Raw genomic sequence first — 5,738 nt, forward strand, 5'->3', positions numbered from 1 at the left:
ATATGTCCATTTTGCATCATGCTTTTATATCGATATTTATCGCATTATGGACTGTTATTTCACTTTATATCACAATACTTATGGCTATTTTCTCTTATTTTACAAGGTTTACATAAAGAGGGAGAATGCCGGCAGCTGGAATTCTGCGCAACTCCAAAAGTCTTGAAACTCCACGGAATGTCTTAAAAGAAATAAAGAAAAATCCACGCCAAAGATGAAGGCTAGGGGGCCCACACCCTTCTCACGAGGGTGGGGGGCGCGCCCCCTACCTCGTGGGCCCCCTGGTGGCTCTCCGATGCCCATCTTCTCCTATATGAGGTCTTTCGATGAGAAAAAAATAGACAGGAACTTTTCGGGACGAGACTCAGCCGCCACGAGGCAGAACCTTGGCGGATCCAATCTAGAGCTCCGGCAGAGCTGTTCTGCCGGGGATACTTCCCTCCCGGAGGGGGAAATCATCACCATCTTCATTACCAATGCTCCTCTCATTTGGAGAGGGAAATATCCATCAATATCTTCACCAGCACCATCTCATCTCCAAACCCTAGTTCATCTCTTGCATCCAATTCTTGTCTCAAAATCTGGGATTGGTGCTAGTAGGTTGCTAGTAGTGTTGATTACTCCTTGTAGTTGATGCTAGTTGGTTTAATTGGTGGAAGATCATATGTTCAGATCCTATATGCATATTATTACCCCTCTGATTATGAACATGAATATGCTTTGTGAGTAATTACGTTCGTTCCCGAGGACAAGGGAGAAGTCTTGCTATGAGTAGTCATGTGAATTTGGTATTCGTTTGATATTTTGGTAAGATGTATGTTGTCTAGCCTCTAGTGGTGTTATGTGAACGTCGACTACATAACACTTCACCATTATTTGGGCCTAGAGGAAGGCATTGGGAAGTAATAAGTAGATGATGGGTTGCTAGAGTGATAGAAGCTTAAACCCTAGTTTATGCGTTGCTTCGTAAGGGGGTGATTTGGATCCATATGTTTCATGCTATGGTTAGGTTTACCTTAATACTTTTGTTGTAGTTGCGGATGCTTGCAATAGAGGTTAATAATAAGTGGGATGCCTGTTCAAGTAAGAACAGCACCCAAGCACCGGCCCACCCACATATCAAATTATCAAAGTATCGAACACGAATCATATGAACGTGATGAAAACTAGCTTGATGATATTCCCATGTGTCCTCGGGAGCGCTTTTCCTATTATAAGAGTTTGTTCCGGCTTGTCCTTTGCTACAAAAGGATTGGGCCACCTTGCTGCACTTTATTTACTTTTGCTACTTGTTGCTCGTTACAATCTATCTGGTCGCAAAACTATCTGTTACCACTTATTTCAGTACTTGCAGAGAATACCTTGCTGAAAACCGCTTATCATTTCCTTTTGCTCCTCATTATGTTCGACACTCTCACTTATCGAAAGGACTATAATAGATGCCCTATACTTGTGGGTCGTCAGAGTACTACAGTACGCTTCTGGCCATCTGACACCGATTGAACTGCTGCATGTCCACCGCGTGCGGGAGGGAGAGCATGTAGTGAAAGCTTCTCCTAGTCTTGCCAGCCACCACGCTCATGGGCGAGGGAGGGACGCTCCTGCCTTTGCGTGTATGACAGGTGGGCCCTACAGGTGTGTGTCCAACCTGTCATACAGCCAAAGGTAGGTGCATTTAAGTCTGCGAGGGAGAGGATAATCAAACTTCTCGTTGATGTACGAGTTGACGCGACACATCGAAGCACTGCACTCGATATATTTCAATAATTTGCGTGTGTGACTCCCAGGTGCAGTGGCCGGGGGTCATCATCCTCGTTTTCGAGAAAAAACAGACGCGTGTGTGAGAGGATGAGTGCGTGCGTGCACCTATTCTCTTCCTATATAACGTACTACTAAACTCAGAGTACAAGTTTTTGTGGGTGGCATGATGGTGCGTGCGAGAAGTCCCGAGAGATAGGTTTAATGCATTAATTGCAATGCATGCATGCATATAAAGTACATGCATTGGTCAATTTTCTCTTAATACTTGCATGCAATGATTTAATGCACCTTGGAATCTGAACATGTGTTGGGGACAACCAAATTGAGCCTTATAAAATGGAAAAACTAAAATTTTGAGATAAGCCCTATAAAACCGGAAAGGAGGGAGTAGAAAAAGAAGTACTCCATCCGGGAATAGTGCCGCACTCCGAAACTAGAACCGTCAATAAATTTTGATCTTGCGTCTCGTCACATTCCAAATTACTCCACGCTATATTGAATTGTAAACCTGTTCACACCGATCACAACCTAAACGGTTTCCCACTTAGGAGCGTATTAGTACTCGGCTATAAATATTAGTATGCCAAGATGACTGCACATTCCTCCTCAACTCCTCATCCACAAAAACAAACAAGTCATTCAGCATCCTTCCCTTGCGTCTGCCATGGCCAGCGTGAGTTCTGGGTCGAGAGATTGCCACCAGGGAGAGGCGAGCATGGAAGCAGAAGCACGAGAGATGTCCCGCCTCGCTACAAGAGCAGCCGACATGTCCCGCCGCGAGGTTGCAGGATGACATGATAGCCTCGTTTGAACAGGCTACCAGCGTCATCCGGCAACTAAGGGAGGGCAATGAGAGGCTCCGGGCTGAGCGCAACCTGCTGAGGTAGAAGATTGTCCGAAGTGCAGACTTGCAGGAGGAGACCAGTGTCTTGTTGAAGAAACTTATGGACGAGAATGACATGCTCCGCAACGAGCGCCAAAGGCTGGTGGAGGAATCCGTGGATGTTCTCAAGCAGCGTCTTGAGGACACGAAAGAGCTCATCGCCGCTCGCCGTGGAGACTAGTTTCCTGGTTTCTTTTGATGTAATAATCGGTTTAGGATGTGGATTGTGTCGTCGGTTGTGAAATGTTGGGTTCTAGCGCGGATGTTTGGCCTTTGTTGGCCTCTTGGGATGTTGCAATTTCAATCTGGTAGCTTTTAGTCCTTCGTGTTAGGCTGGAGTTGTGCTGAACTTCTTGTGAATTGTGGTGGTTTTCAGTAATGAAAATCGAAAGGGGCAAGCCCTTCTTTGATCAAATTTTTTATCATCCTTATATATTCATTAGTCTTGCTATAAGTCGCAGTAGATGCTATATAGGTCCGTCGAATCTTACATCAAGATCCGTGCTTTCAGATTTTCTTTTTTCTCTCTTAAATCTCAGTCGAGTGAGACATAGCCATGCCATAAAATAGAGGCTCGGGCACCATTAATGGAGACCTTGGGAGAGAGGTGGACGACAGATGGAGGTCAAAGGGCTCTCCTCCCGATAAGCATGCGCAGGGGTCTGATCGCACGCCTCTCGTACTCAAATAGCTACCCTGCACGGCGCCTCCTAGCTAATAAAAAATGGGGACGCGTGGCGGCATGTAAATGGTACTAGTAAGTAGAACACCCACGGTTTCAATAATACTTGTGTTTCCGATTGTAACGTGACAGCACTTGTTCCAAAATGACTTTGTTGATTGTTAATGTGTGCGCCTTCGCAAATCGGACTGCAAATTTACCACAGCATGTTGGTGCCATGTCATGGCACCAAGCCAAGTTTCATTATTTTCATGCGTGTTTTGGATTTACAGGAATTAAAAAACTAAGTTTCTCAATGTTTCCAACCCAGCCACAATGCCCAGAATTTTGAATTTCATTCCCATTTCTTGCATGGAACCTAGAAATTTACCCGAGGACACACATGTGATTTTTCAACCAACTTTGGTGCACTGGAACATGTGCTTGTATTTCAAATTTGAATTATGCACACAAAGGTGACACATTCCCTCCCAGAACCACGAGCCTTCTTGAGAGAAGCTCCGATTTGCAAGAAGCTTGTACCAAAATTTGTTCCTATTCGGCCAAATTTTTTTTACCACGGCATGGTACTACTATGACATGACACCATGCCAAGTTTCATGATTTTAAAACCAAGTTTCACAATATATAATGGAGAACTTATCAAAAATAATCCTGTTGTGATATTTCAGTTCAACGAGGAACATTCTGCCATAAGTAGTTCATGGTATTTGGAAGAAGAAGATACCACGGACTTCAAGGACTATCGTAAAGGTTACTAATATCCTAAAGGCACTAGCAATTACTATCAACATGAAGTAGGTAGAGTGAATCTCGGGTTCAGAACCCAGGAGTAGAATACCTACTACTAAGTAGCATCACGGAATGCTTTCGAGGATAAAGGCCAGAATCATCACACTGGGACACCAATCATGGCTAAATTACTAGGTGATCCCCTAAGACACCTAGGGTCATAATACCAGCTCCAACATATATGTCAAGGCAATAAAGTACCTCAACTCACCGATTGGTGTGGTTAATCTGGCCCAAAGGAACATCGAAACGGGAGGAAGGAATTTGCAAATTGCATCAGATTGTATAGAAACCTGGGATGACTCGGACAGCATAACGGCTGTAAATGCTCAGAAAAGATTTGAGACATTCACAAAAATGGTGGCATAACCACTCAGAAGCACAATATCAAGGTTTCGAGATCAACAATTAACATACGGAAATAGTAGGAACTGAACTGAGACTTAAATTCAACAATCTTATAAGTCTACGGATTAGTAACACGTGATCCTGATAGAAAGAAGAGATAGCCTAGTTCTTAATCCCCGTAGAAGAGAAGATGATGACTCAGATCAGAAGGCCATGAGGTATAAGGAGTAAAAAGAGCCTTACGTTCCATCCCACAATCAATTCCCCTACATATAACTAAAGAATTTCTAGACTCAACTTCGATCAGTTTGGCTTGGTAATCCTACAGGCAGTCAAGCTCTGATACCAACGCTGTCAGGACCCCGACTCAATGCCACATCGATCTAGCATGTAACACCTCATATCACTTTGCGGCCTCACGCACGGTATTCCCACGGGTGTCGCCTTACCTTAGCCCGGGACCGTTTGCGCCTTTTGGCACACGTATATGACAGTGTCGCTAGCATCCATATGATAAGGAGCCCGGGCTGACATGGCTAGTCGTAAACCCAAAGTGGCACTAACTTATAGGGACAGGCATCCGTGACCCAGCATCGAACGTGTCGGTCATCAGCGAGTGAATCCAGGCTGTAGCACTGGGCTAGCAGGACTCCGGAGAACCGGGCTGTAGCGGGCTAACAGGACTCCGGTATTCATCGCGTGACATTTCCCCGAAGGGACAGACACAGGAACGAAGAAGGACACATGCCGGCCAGCCTAAATGTTCCGGAGCAGTAGCAAGCTACCATGGCTCGGTGGAAACACTAGGAGACATTTCCCGGTAAGAGAGGCTACTAAAGATAAACAACTAGATAGTCAGATCCCACACATACCAAGTATTTCAAACATACACACAATATGCTCGATATGTGCAATACAACATGGCATCACAAGATGACTCTACAACTCAAGTAATTATTCAATAGGCTCCGAGGAGCGAGATATTACAAACATGGGTCTCATGACCCAACACTCAGAGCATACAAATCAAAGCACAAGCGGAAGCTATCATGTCTGGGTACAGACATCTATAAATGAAAAAGGCTGAGAAGCCTGACTATCTACCAGATACTGCCGAGGCACAAGATCGTAGCTGAGGTAACAAGCTAAACGTCGAAGTCCACGCGAAACTACTAGTGAGACTGAAGTCTCTCTGCAAAAACATAAAATAGGCAAACGTGAGTACAAATGTACCCAGCAAGACTTACATCAGAACTAACTACATATGCATCA

Source organism: Triticum dicoccoides, chromosome 1A, assembly GCF_002162155.2.
Source record: "Triticum dicoccoides isolate Atlit2015 ecotype Zavitan chromosome 1A, WEW_v2.0, whole genome shotgun sequence".
NCBI lineage: Eukaryota > Viridiplantae > Streptophyta > Magnoliopsida > Poales > Poaceae > Triticum > Triticum dicoccoides.